A 12,290-nucleotide genomic window follows, 5' to 3' on the forward strand; every position below is an offset into this window, starting at 1 on the left:
GTTGATTCACATATGACTGGATAATTTGCAACAATTAATGCAATTTATTGAACATCAATTTATTAATATTAAAATAGATTTATCATACCGCTACATTGGCTGATATTGAATGTCAGCTTGATGGGATTTAGTCATCATATAAACAACCCTTTGTGCATGTCTGTGAAAGATTACTTAATCACAGTTTCAGTAAAACTGAAGATTCACATTAAATGTGGTGGATACCATTCCATGAGCTGGTTCCCAGACTACATAAAGAAGAAAGGAAGCTTACCATAAGATTTTTAGGTCTGGATTATATGCAGCATCTGAAGGAAAAGAACTCGAATAAAATAAACCGAGTTTACTGAGCTATGTTGGTGAGAACTTGATGATAAGTGAAGGCCCGGCTTATGAGGTTTCAGAAGTGAAAAAATATTCTGCAAAGAATATTATTATGTTATGTACTTAGCCTGAGAAAATGAGTCTTATTGACTTTAAAGACAATAGACAAATTTGTTTAGTAGTAGAAATTTCAATAGGGAATTGCATTGGCTTGTGTCATTTGCTACTGTTCACGGCTTTCATATGCTCTAAAATAAGACAGAACAATACTGAAGCAAAAAATAAAAATGTAAAGTTCATTTTAGGAGCATATGTGGACAAGCTTTAAGTTTTAGACTGAGACAGTTTGGATGACAAAATAATTAGTCAAGAGATCAGTATAATTAAAGAGATACTTGGCACTCTGTACTAGGAGAATATGAAAGGTGTGCCAATGGCAAGACTCACCAATTACGTTGGCTCCTTCTTACCATAAAATTTATTTGAAAGGAGAGAGCCTGAACAGAGAATCTTCCTGAAGGCTTATATTTTTCAAAACCTTCTTAAATAAATTGATTTAAAAGCTGTAAGCCCCTATTTAGTCTGCCACCCATCAGAGGTGATGGAAAGGAAAAATTAGGGCAAAGGAGGATGTGGACCTGTTCAAAAAAGGTCTAGGCTGTAAAGATATTGAAGTGAAAATTTTTGGTTTCTCTGGAAAGTGTTGTGTCGTGTGATATTTTTCTGGAAACTATTTTATGAGAGGATATCTTTGCTGAAGCAGACACATGAGTGGCTGCTTGGCTGAGAACAGGCATGTAGTGTTTTTCTGGAAGCTGCCTGAAAAGGGAGGGTCTGAGGTGTTGCTAGAGCTAATGCTTAAGAGAACACATAATATTCGGAAAGTGTATAAATACAACCTGACAGAGGATGATGCTGTGTGGCATTGGTTCATCTTGCCATTCTTTGCTGATCTTTGTTGGGTTTTGCTGATGCTGGTCTTTGCTGACAACACATTGGTTTGCCATACCTTCTTTGCTGATCATCATATGCTGTAACTTCATAGAAAGAAACATACCAAAAATCTTCTGGTGGTATGCTGGGCTCTTGGGCCAATTGGCAGAGCCTTGATGTTTCTTCTGGGTCAAACTGTTATTGTTGATTTGGGAGTGGTGTTTGCAAGTGGAAGGAGATACCACTGCTGATTCATATAAACTCAACTGCTGATATTCTGACAATGCATTTTGGATTCACCATGAATAACTATTTCTAAACAGGCCCACATCCTATTTTGCCCTATTACCTTTTTGGTTCTGGTTGATGGTGGGCTAAAAGGGAATCTAAAGCATTTAAGAACATTTATTTTAAAGGTTTTGGAAAATATAAGCCTACAGTTATGGCTTAAAAGTGATACGGATGAAACAGGAACATGTGCAGCTGAGCAGTGGAACTAGGCACAGAAAAATCCCATGCCATGTGTTCCTTCTCATATGCTAATCCTACTTTGGACACCTAGATTTATGTGTTTAAGTTCTAGTATATATCTCTTAAAACCAGCATAGAGGAAAGCATGAAAGGTGGGTGAAAAGGCATCTCACGGGGAATGCAGTAAAACAAATGTGAATAAAAGTAGAGGGGGAAAAGTGCTAGGGTGGAAGGATTTAAATGGTAATTGGGGTATGATAGTAGTCAGAGAAAGTCAAAGAAACATGGCAACATCTGTGAAAATGATACAAAAACCTAATGGCTATAAACTAAGAAAAAAATACGTTTGTATATATGTGTGTGCACATATATGTGTATGAGTACATATATGTATATATGAATATATACATATACATATATATATATTCTACTTGCAGTGTTGGAAGTAACTATTCAGATTCCTATTGGAGACAGGTCCTTGATAGTCTTACACATCTGTGGGCTTTGCGTATTATAATACTAATCTGTCAATTAAGATATACCCATTGATTCAATGATGACCCGGTTGTTCTGAGGTAAGCACCCACTTTCTGGTTGGGTTTGAGGTTTACTCTGTAGGCAGTAATACATGCATAGCCAATAAAATGCATTAAAAACTTATAGCATGTTATGTCATAGGCTCTGGAGGCTATTTACTACTTATGTTTTGCTAGGTGGACATGTAATTTTGTAATTATTCATGTTTATACTCTTAGTTGTGTGTTTGGATTTGGGAATATTCTTTTTTGCAGAAATCAGAGGTAAATGTAGGTTTTTATAAATGGTCAAAGTGCTGAGATTATATACCTGTTGAGTCCTCAGACCTAGTAAGAGATAAATGTTAACTCTATATGGTGTAATCACTACTCCAGAAGAGGGAGATCATTGTAGAGTAAGATACTGGGAGAGGTATTATGAAATCCTGATCTCCTGGATATTGCAGGTCCATTGCAGTAATGAACATACAGAAACTAGGACTATCTGTAAACTATCTGCACTAAAACTAACACGTGAATGTAGGAAGGACCTAGGTGGGAAGCAGAACAGAATCAGTAAGTCAAACAGCATAAAAAATTTGATATCTGAAATCTAGAACTGACCTGAACTTCAGGATCCCAAAAGGTTAAGGAAGTAACTCTTCTTCTGTCATCTATACCATACCCTGATTTTTTTTTATTAGATTCAGGTTGGTTCCACTTCATATCTGCATGGTGAACAGTGCCACACTTTCATGCCTTCAAAACTGGTACCACATGGGAAAATGTCAAACATTTCAAATTTGTCCTAATTCTTTATAGCTGAGTAGTGGTCTATTATGTAAATGAATCACATTTTCTGTATCCATTCTTGAGTTGTGGGACATGTGAGTTTTTTCCAGCTTCTGGCTATCATAGATAAGGCCACTATGAACATAGTTAAGCACTTGTCCCTCTGATATGATAGGACATCTTTTGGGTATATGCTCAATAGTGATATGGCTGGATCTTTAGGTAGATCTATTTCCAATTTTCTGAGGAACCTTCAGACTGATTTTCAGAGTGGTTGTACTAGTTTGCAATTTCACCAGCAATGGAGGAGTTTTCCTCTTTCTCCATATCCTCTCCAACATTTGGTGTCACCCGAGTTCTTAATTTTAGCCATTACGATTGGTGTAAGGTGAAATCTCAGGGTCATTTTGAGTTCCATTTCCTTGACCCTAAGGACATTGAAATTTGTTTAAGTGCTTTGGATATATACGTACAATACATTTTTGGATTGTCAATCAGCACTTTTCTGGATGGGATTATGTAAGAAAATTTCTGATAAAATCAAAGCCCTGCTGACTGATAAATTTATAGTTTGAAGAGACTTTTGGAAGGTTATAGAGATATCGATTATAAGACAAAGTTGAAGGATGTGTTCCAGGGGCATGACTTTGAGGGGTATAACTTGGCATTGATATTGTCCTGTTGATTGAATAACTGACTAACATGTCATTTCCCTTATGTAAGAAATATGTAAACCTAACTTTTATTTGCAAATTAGCTGTCAGCTTCAGGGCCTTGCTGCAAAATAAACCCACTCTTTGTATTTCTTCCTAAACTCTGGATGAATGATTCAACTCAGCTCTTCTGTGTCAAACTCCTTTCCAACATGACTGATTCAAACTGGATTCTTAGCTTCTGACTGAATTGGTCTCAAACTAACTCTGGCAATCTGTTTCAATCTTCTGGCTCCTTCTCATTCTTTGAATCATTCTGTCTTCACCTATAACCTGTTCCTGTAAAACAGTACTCTTTCTCCCTCCCCTTTTCTCCCTCCTTCCCCCTCCCTCCTCCTCTCTCTCTCCCTCAACTACACATCACTTTCAAACATGGCTGTTTCCTCTAAAAACTTACCTTACTTTCAATGTTTGGGATTAAAGTTGTGTACTAAGGGCATGTCTATCATTCTGCTAGAAGGATTAAACCTATGTGGCTTGACTATTCCAGTGAGCTCACACAGACCTAGATGGTATTTGGATGTGATTCCTTGCCAGAGAACCACATTGCTGGCCTAAAATTTCTCTATAGATATATATATGCATGAATGTTTGTTAAAGAAATATAAGTCTAATAAAATTTAAAACTTACAAGCATCAGATTAAAACATTTAGAAAATTAAGAATCAAATATAAAGTACTCTTTGGATGAATATAAGCCTTCAACTTGATATTAGTAGTGAGTACATAGGTCAGTACACTTGCCAAAACTTAAGAAGTGGGATTCTTATGTTATCAATTGTAAAGCATCAATCAGTAAAGTACTAAAGATACAAAATCAATTTAACTATCTGTACTACCACAAAATATATTGCAAAACAAAACCTTTCATGCTTATTAAAAGTAGCTATATATATATATATATATATATATATATATATATATATATATATATATATTCATTCATTCTTTGGGATACATTAAAAAACCTATTTTAACATTTCAACTGTATTTAAGCTCAGACATCCTATTTTTAACTGGAATATGATAGATGGTCTAAATAGAAAAATGAAAATTCAGATGGCTTAAACAAAGAGCAATGAAGTGAGAGGAATTTTACTACATGTTTACTAAAAAGTAACTACCTTGAGTTGCAACAATATTACACTGGTATATAAACACAACAAAAATTAGAGTAATACTTCAAGAAGTATATTTTAGTACATTAAATGTATTATAAGGCAAAGTAAAAGTCAAGTTGGTAAAAGGAAAACATGTTTTGAAGCTAAAAATGGACTGGATTACTAACCAGTTGGACAAATACAGAGGTTAAATGTAAGGTTATATTAGAATAATACATTTAAGTAATAATAATTTACTGATACAACTCTAGGTGAAATTATCTATAATTTCAGTATTAAAAACACCTTGCCAAGTATGACTTTACAAGTATTTGGCATTAATATTGATAAACTTAATAACCTTAAAATAAGTAGTACAGATAAAAGACAAAAATAAAAATTAAATAATATAACACAAAAATTTAAATATAAGACAAAATAAAGCAAAAAAGAAAATTCCTGTTAAAGGACTAACATAGCAAAAATTTAAGACTAATAGAAAATTGTTGAACAAATTAGGTAATAAAGCTTAAATCAGCTATAATATTTTCAGTTGTACCTAATTTATACTAATTCCTAAAATCACAGAAAAACAAAGAGTTAGTAATTCTTTTCTTGATGAAAATTTAACAAAGTTTGTAAATATCTATTTCACTTAACAAAACATATTAAAGTTCAAAGACTGATTATACTCTTTATATTGCCAGGTGGCAACAGAATTACATTGTGGCCAAAGTTCTTTGTCTTTGAAATAACCACATATGAAAAGACAGAAAGACAATCAATGCTCTTGTATTGACAGAATACTGTGAAAATGGCCGTACTACTAAAAGTAAGATATATATGTGTGTGTGTGTGTGTGTGTGTGTGTGTGTGTATATATATGTATATATATATATATATATATATATATACACACATATATATAGTGCAATATCTATCAAAATTATGATGTCATATTTCACACATTATACAATAAAAACAATAGAAGACATCATATGGAACCTCATAGGAACACAAATAGCCTAAGTAATTCTAATAGTAAGAACCATGCTTAAGGACATTACTAGAACATTTGACCTTAAATTACATGATAGAGACAAAGAGATAGCCTAGTACTGGCATAAAAACAGCCATGTACACCAATGGGATAGAAGGGAAGACCTAGAAATAAAGTGGCAAAGCTATGTTTGCTGAATTTTTGACAAAAAAGAAGTAAAACCATATTTTGGATAAAAGATGGCATTGTAAAGCTGAATCTTTACTTGTAAAAGATTGTAATTAGATTTGTATCTTTTATTTTACACAAGAATCAATTAAAAGGTAACTGAAACCTTAATTTAAAAATTTAATTAAACTTCTAATAAAAAACTAAGAGATACCTTTCAAGATATTGGCATAGCCAAGATGTGTGTGTGCGTGTGTGTGTGTGTGTTTTAATAGAAAGTAACCCCATATGTCAGCATATGAAAAGAAAAGTTTCTGCACAACAAAGGAAACAATTGGCAAAGAATACAAACAGTTCACAGAATGGGAGATAATCTTTATTTACTATACTCCAGAGAAGGGGTTATATCTAGAATCTACAAAGAATCATGGAGAATAACATGAGAGAAGTAAAATAGTCAACAAATAGAAAATGAGTTGAATAGTCATGTGAAAGAAATAAAGAAATAAAACATAAATAAATAAATAAATAAATAAATGAAAGAAAGAGAGAAAGGAAGAAAGGAAGGAAGGAAGGAAGGAAGGAAGGAAGGAAGGAAGGAAGGAAGGAAGAAAAAGAATGAAAGACAAATGGGCATATAACATGTTCAACATGCTTCAGACTGTGCAGTCTTCAGAGGGGTATGTACGCTGGTGACTTGTTGCCCTGGCTGCGGTGGCTCTTCTGGGAGACCTTCAGACTCCATTGCTTGCAAACTGGTAAAACCACTTTGGAAATCAATCTGAAGGTTCCTCAGAAAACTGGAAATAGATCTACCTGAAGACTCAGCTATACCATTTTTGGGCATATATCCAAAAGATTAACCCACCATACCACAGGAGCACGTGTTCCACTGTGTTCATAGCAGCAGTGTTTGTGGTAGCCAGAAGCTGGAAACAACCCAGATGTCCCACAACAGAAGAATGGATACAGAAAATGTCGTTTATTTACACAGGGGATTACTAATCAGCTATTAAGAATGAGAACATCATGAGTTTTGCAGGCAAATGGATGGAACTAGAAAATACCATCCTGAGTGAGGTAACTCAGAACCAAAAGAACGTGTGTGGTATGTACTCACTAATAAGTACTGATGATACTCTCTATATTGCTAGGTGGCAACAGAATTTCATTGTGGCCAAAGATATTACCCAAAACAGTAGAGAATACCCATATACGATCCACAGAACTCAAGAAGGCTAACAAGCTGAAGGGGCCAAGTGAGGATGCCTAACTCCTACTTGGGAGGGAGAAGAAAGCAATCACAGAAGGGGGAAGCTAGGGAAGGACCTGGATGGGGAAGACAACAGGGAGGGGAAGAGGAGAACATGATCAGGTATTGGGGGGAGGGAACAGGACTGAAGCCCTGAGGTCCAGAAGAAAGAATGGAAACAGGCAACCTAGGGATGTAGGAGATGTGGGACACTTTAGAATGTACCAGAGACCTGAGAGGTGAGAGACTCTGGAGACCCAAAGGGAGGGACCTTAGATGATTATGCCCTACTGTGGGGGGAGGGGACTTACAGAGTCCATCTCCAGTACAAAGACTGGGCATCAAGTGGAGGGATGGAGTTGTCATCACACACTCAAAAACTCTGACCGAGAATTGTTCCTGTCTGAAAGAACTGCAAGAATAAAAATGGAGAAGAGCCTGAGGAAAAGGAAGCCCAGCGATAGGCCCAAATTGGGATCCTGAGCATGGGGAGGTCCCATGGCCTGACACTACTACTGATGCTATTATGTGCTTACAAAAGAGGTATCATTATCTCCCCCTCAAAGACAAGCAGCTCAAAGAGTGAGATGCAGATATTTGCACCCAACCAATGGACAGAAACTGCTTACCACTGTGGTTGAATTAAGGAGAAGCAGAAAGAAGCTGAGGAGGTGGGCGACCCTGGGATCTCTCAGACCCTGAGCCACCAGCTAGGCAGTATCCACTATCTGATCTGAGGCCCCCAATACATATGCAGCACAGGACTGACAGGTCTGGACTCAGAGAAGATGCATCTAACCCTTGAGAGACTTGGGGCCCTAGGGAGTGAGGAAGTCTGGTGGGGTGGGGCTAGGGTGAGGACATCCTCTTGGAGATAGGGGTTGGAAGTGTGGCAAGTGGAATATTCAGAATGTGGACTGGGATGGGAATAAAGTCTGGACTTTAAAAAGATTAAAGAATAAATAAAAAATAAAAATAATTTTTAAAAAATTATCAACATGGCTAGGCAGAAAGACAAATATCACATGTTTTGTCTCATCTGAGGCTACAAATGTTCATCTGTGAATACATAAGCTGGAGTAACTATAGAAAACAGGAAACTAAAAGGAGCCCGTTGTCCAAAGAGTGGCTGGTGGGATAATACAGAACATAACAGCTACTGTCTAAGAGACTCCTCCTAAATTATAGGTGGTTGTAATAGATTTCCCCTGTTCTGCAGGTGGAAGGTAAATCTCTGTTTCTGAAGACACTGTGCATTTTAGAGACAGTACTCAGAGTACCCTGTGTTGGAACTGGTTTGAAGCCATGAAAGCATTGCTCCTTTCTGGTTTGTACTTCAGGTTCTGCTGTAAGAGTTTTTGTTGTTGTTTTTGTTGCTGTTGTTTTGTTTTTTCACTTGAACTCATGACTAGGCAAGATGATGAGCCTCATTTCTCCCAAAGCTGTTTTTGGTCAGTGTTCTATCAGACAAATGGAAAGGTAATCCAGAACAGAGACTGATACCCTCTGAGTGGGATCTTGCTGTGCTGTCTTTAGGAATGTTGTGGAAGAGTTTGGAACTTTTGAGCTGTAAAAGTCATTGAGTAGCTTATTTAGCAGGTCATTCTTTGGAATATAGTAATGCAGAGAGGAAAGCAGATGATTGAGACTTGGCTTGCAAACTTTCAAAGGGAAGCAAAGATCATCAGGCCTTTCCATGTGATGTGTTGAATTGAAAATTGATGGTTTCTCATCAGCTGGGGCTGACATCAGCTCCAATTAATAGGAGTTAAGCAGTACCAAAGTGAAACTTTGACTTTATTGGAACACTTGGCTATGGTTAACTGTGTCTGAGAAACCAGCTACGATTAATAAGAGATCACCATGGAGGCAAAATCTTCTGGGAAGTATTTTGTGAGAGAGAGCACAAAGAAGCTGTGATTCAGAGGGGGTCGTATCTACATTTAAAGCTGCCAGCAGGGCTTGGTGTTTTATGAGTCACCACAACGGTACTAGTTTTGGTGGCATGAAAATAACTGTATTGCCAGAGTTACAGAGAGTAACTAAAGCTTACAAAGCAGACAACACTGAAGGTGCTGTCTCAGTTGTATTGAAGACCTGGCATACTGAAGATACCAGCACCATTGGCTAGCTAACCAACATCAACAGCACATAGGGATTGAAGTTGTCCTGACCTGTTAAACCAGGCTCTGTGATGCAGAGATGTCAGAGATAAAGATGTAGGACTGCCTAAGCCCTTTAGAAACCAGAAAATAGTGTGTTAGTTTAACACTTGGGACACTGAGGTACTTACACTGTTGCATTTTTGTTTATCTTGACCCAATTATAACTGTGGCCTTGTTCTTCCCATTTGAAATTAAAAAAAAAAAGTATTTTACCTTATTTTGGATTTTGCAGGAGTTCGTCATTAAAAAGCTTTAAACTTTTAAAAACATATTTAACTTTTTTATTGGATATTTTATTTACATTTCAGATGTAATTCCCTTTTCTTCCCACCCAGGAACCTTCTATCCCATTTCCCCCCCTCCCCGCTTCTATGAGGATATGCCCCCACCTACCCTCCCACTCTCACCTTCCCACCCACAATTTCCCCCACATGGGGGCAGCCAGCCTTCACTGGATCAAGGACTTCCTCATCCACCTTTGCTTGAGACTGTCATCTTCCCTTACATAAACACCTGAAGCCATGGGCCTCTCCCTATGTGCTCCCAGGCTGGTGGTTTAGGCTCTGGTTAGATGGTATTGTTGCTCTCCTCTTGGGGCTACAAACACTTTCAGCTCCTTCAGTCAGCTTTCTCAGTCCTCCATTGGGAACCCCATCATCAGCTCAATGGTTAGCTGTGAACTTCCATCTCTGTATATTTCAGGCTCTGGCAGACCTCTAAGGAGACAGCTATATCAGGCTCCTGTCAGCATGCACTTCCTGGCATCCACATCAGTGTCTACCTTTGGTGAATTCACAAGGGATGGATACTCTCCTTCAGTTTCTGCCCCATGCTTTGTCTCCATATTTGCTTCCATGAGCATTTTGTTACCCCTTCTAACAAGGGCCAAAGCATTTGGTCTTCCTTGTTCATGAGCTTCACGTGGTCTGTGAGTTGTATCTTGGATATTGTGAGCTTTTGGGCTAATATCCAATTATCAGTGAGTACATACCATGTGTGTTCTTTTGTGACTGCGTTACCTCACTCAAGATGATATTTTCTAGTTCCATCCATTTACCTAAGAATTTCTCAAATTTGTTGTTTTTAATAGCTGAGTAATATTCCATTCTGTAAATGTACCACATTTTCTGCATCCATTCCTCTGTTGAAGGACATCTGGATTCAATATATTTAACTTTTAACATACTGGGATTTTTATAGAGTGTGGGACTTCTAAAATTTATGAATAATTGGAGTTGAACAAGAAAGAAAGGTTAAAGATTAATATTTTTGTTTCAAGTTGACAGAGTCACTTACGCTGAATTCTGTCAAGTTGGCACAAGCCAGAATCACCTTAGAAAGAGGAAAATTGTCTTATCAGATTGGCTTCTATGCAAATGTGACAGACATTTTTTTTTGTTTAATAATTGGTGTGGGAGGGCATAATCCACTGTGGGTGAGTTTTTCTACTGGAAAGTAGTCCTGGATGCCTAACCAGGGGAACAGAGCAATCCCTACCATTTTTCCATGGGCTCTGCTTCAGTTCTTGTCTCCAGTCACCCTTCTGCTTTAGCTCCCACCTGTACTTCATTGAATGATAGACTATGATTGGGACAAATAAACCCTTTTCTCCACAAGCTGTTATTTTTATATTTATTTATTGTAAAACAAGCCAAATTATACATTTTCCACACACTCCAGCGCTGTAGCTATAGGTGCATGTAGCCATTAATGGATTTTACATAGACGCTGAATAACCAAAATCTGGACTTGATGTATTTTTTCCGAAAGGGTCCTTATCTACTGACACATCTTGCTACCTCTCCCCTATTCTCCTATACCTGTGCTTTCATGTATTTTCAAACTTGTTCTTTAGTTCGGTATATGTTCTCCAGGCCTTTTAGGAAACCTGGAGTTGTTCCTTTGGTCACATACATGAGAATATACAAGAAGGATGATATAGTAGACATCAAGGGAATGGGTACTGTTCAAAAAGGAATGCCCCATAAGTGTTACCACGGCAAAACCGGAAGAGTCTACAATGTCACCCAGCATACTGTGGGCATCATTGTAAACAAGCAAGTTAAGGTCAAGATTCTGGCCAAGAGGATCAACGTGCGGATTGAGCACATTAAACACTCGAAGAGCAGAGACAGCTTCCTGAAGCAGGTGAAGGAGAACGATCAGAAGAAAAAGGAAGCCAAAGAGAAGGGCATCTGGGTTCAGCTGAAGCGCCAGCCTGCACTACCCAGAGAAGCACACTTTGTGAGGACTAATGGGAAAGAGCCCGAGCTGCTGAAGCCCATTCCATACAAATTCATGGCCTAGTGTACAAAAGAGTAACAAAGGACTCGACTGCAGAGTCATTCCTTAGGAAAAACCAAGAAACTCTTGTTTTGTTTACCAACATTTTTACTTGTTTATGTACCATAGTCAAGAAGTCCATTGTTAACTAACAATGGATTTTGAAAATAACTCAGAGTACTCTAGCACAGTGCATTGTCTGCTGCTTCTTGCATTGTTTCTTGGTGACTTCTTTGAAGATACTTTGTGATATTGTCACAAAAACAGTAAGCATAAGTCCACATACACGTTCCAGCTGTTAGAATACTTAAAAACGACAGCTTGGCCTCTTACATATACAAATTATCCAAAGGATCTCACTATATGCTAATTTACTGAGTATGGCAACTTCCACTTTCAGATTGCTACTGAACGTCAACCTTCCAATCTACTAGGTCAGAGTCTCATCCCAGCCCTCAGATCAGGCAGCATAAGACTTTCAATCACTGGGTAGGTAATGCCTGTGTACTTAGCTTGATCAAACCTCAGATAAAGGAAATGCAACCATCAACAACCTTTAGAATTAAGCTACTGA

At 37.6% G+C, this 12,290-nt stretch overlaps 1 pseudogene; it reads left to right on the forward strand.

The window, feature by feature from the left end:
* Window positions 1-11,185: 11,185 nt before the first annotated feature.
* Window positions 11,186-11,740, forward strand: LOC114623400 (annotated as a pseudogene).
* The last annotated feature ends 550 nt before the right edge of the window (window positions 11,741-12,290 follow it).

This window comes from Grammomys surdaster, unplaced genomic scaffold (assembly GCF_004785775.1).
Source record: "Grammomys surdaster isolate TR1022 unplaced genomic scaffold, NIH_TR_1.0 198, whole genome shotgun sequence".
In the NCBI taxonomy this organism is placed as follows: Eukaryota; Metazoa; Chordata; class Mammalia; order Rodentia; family Muridae; genus Grammomys; species Grammomys surdaster.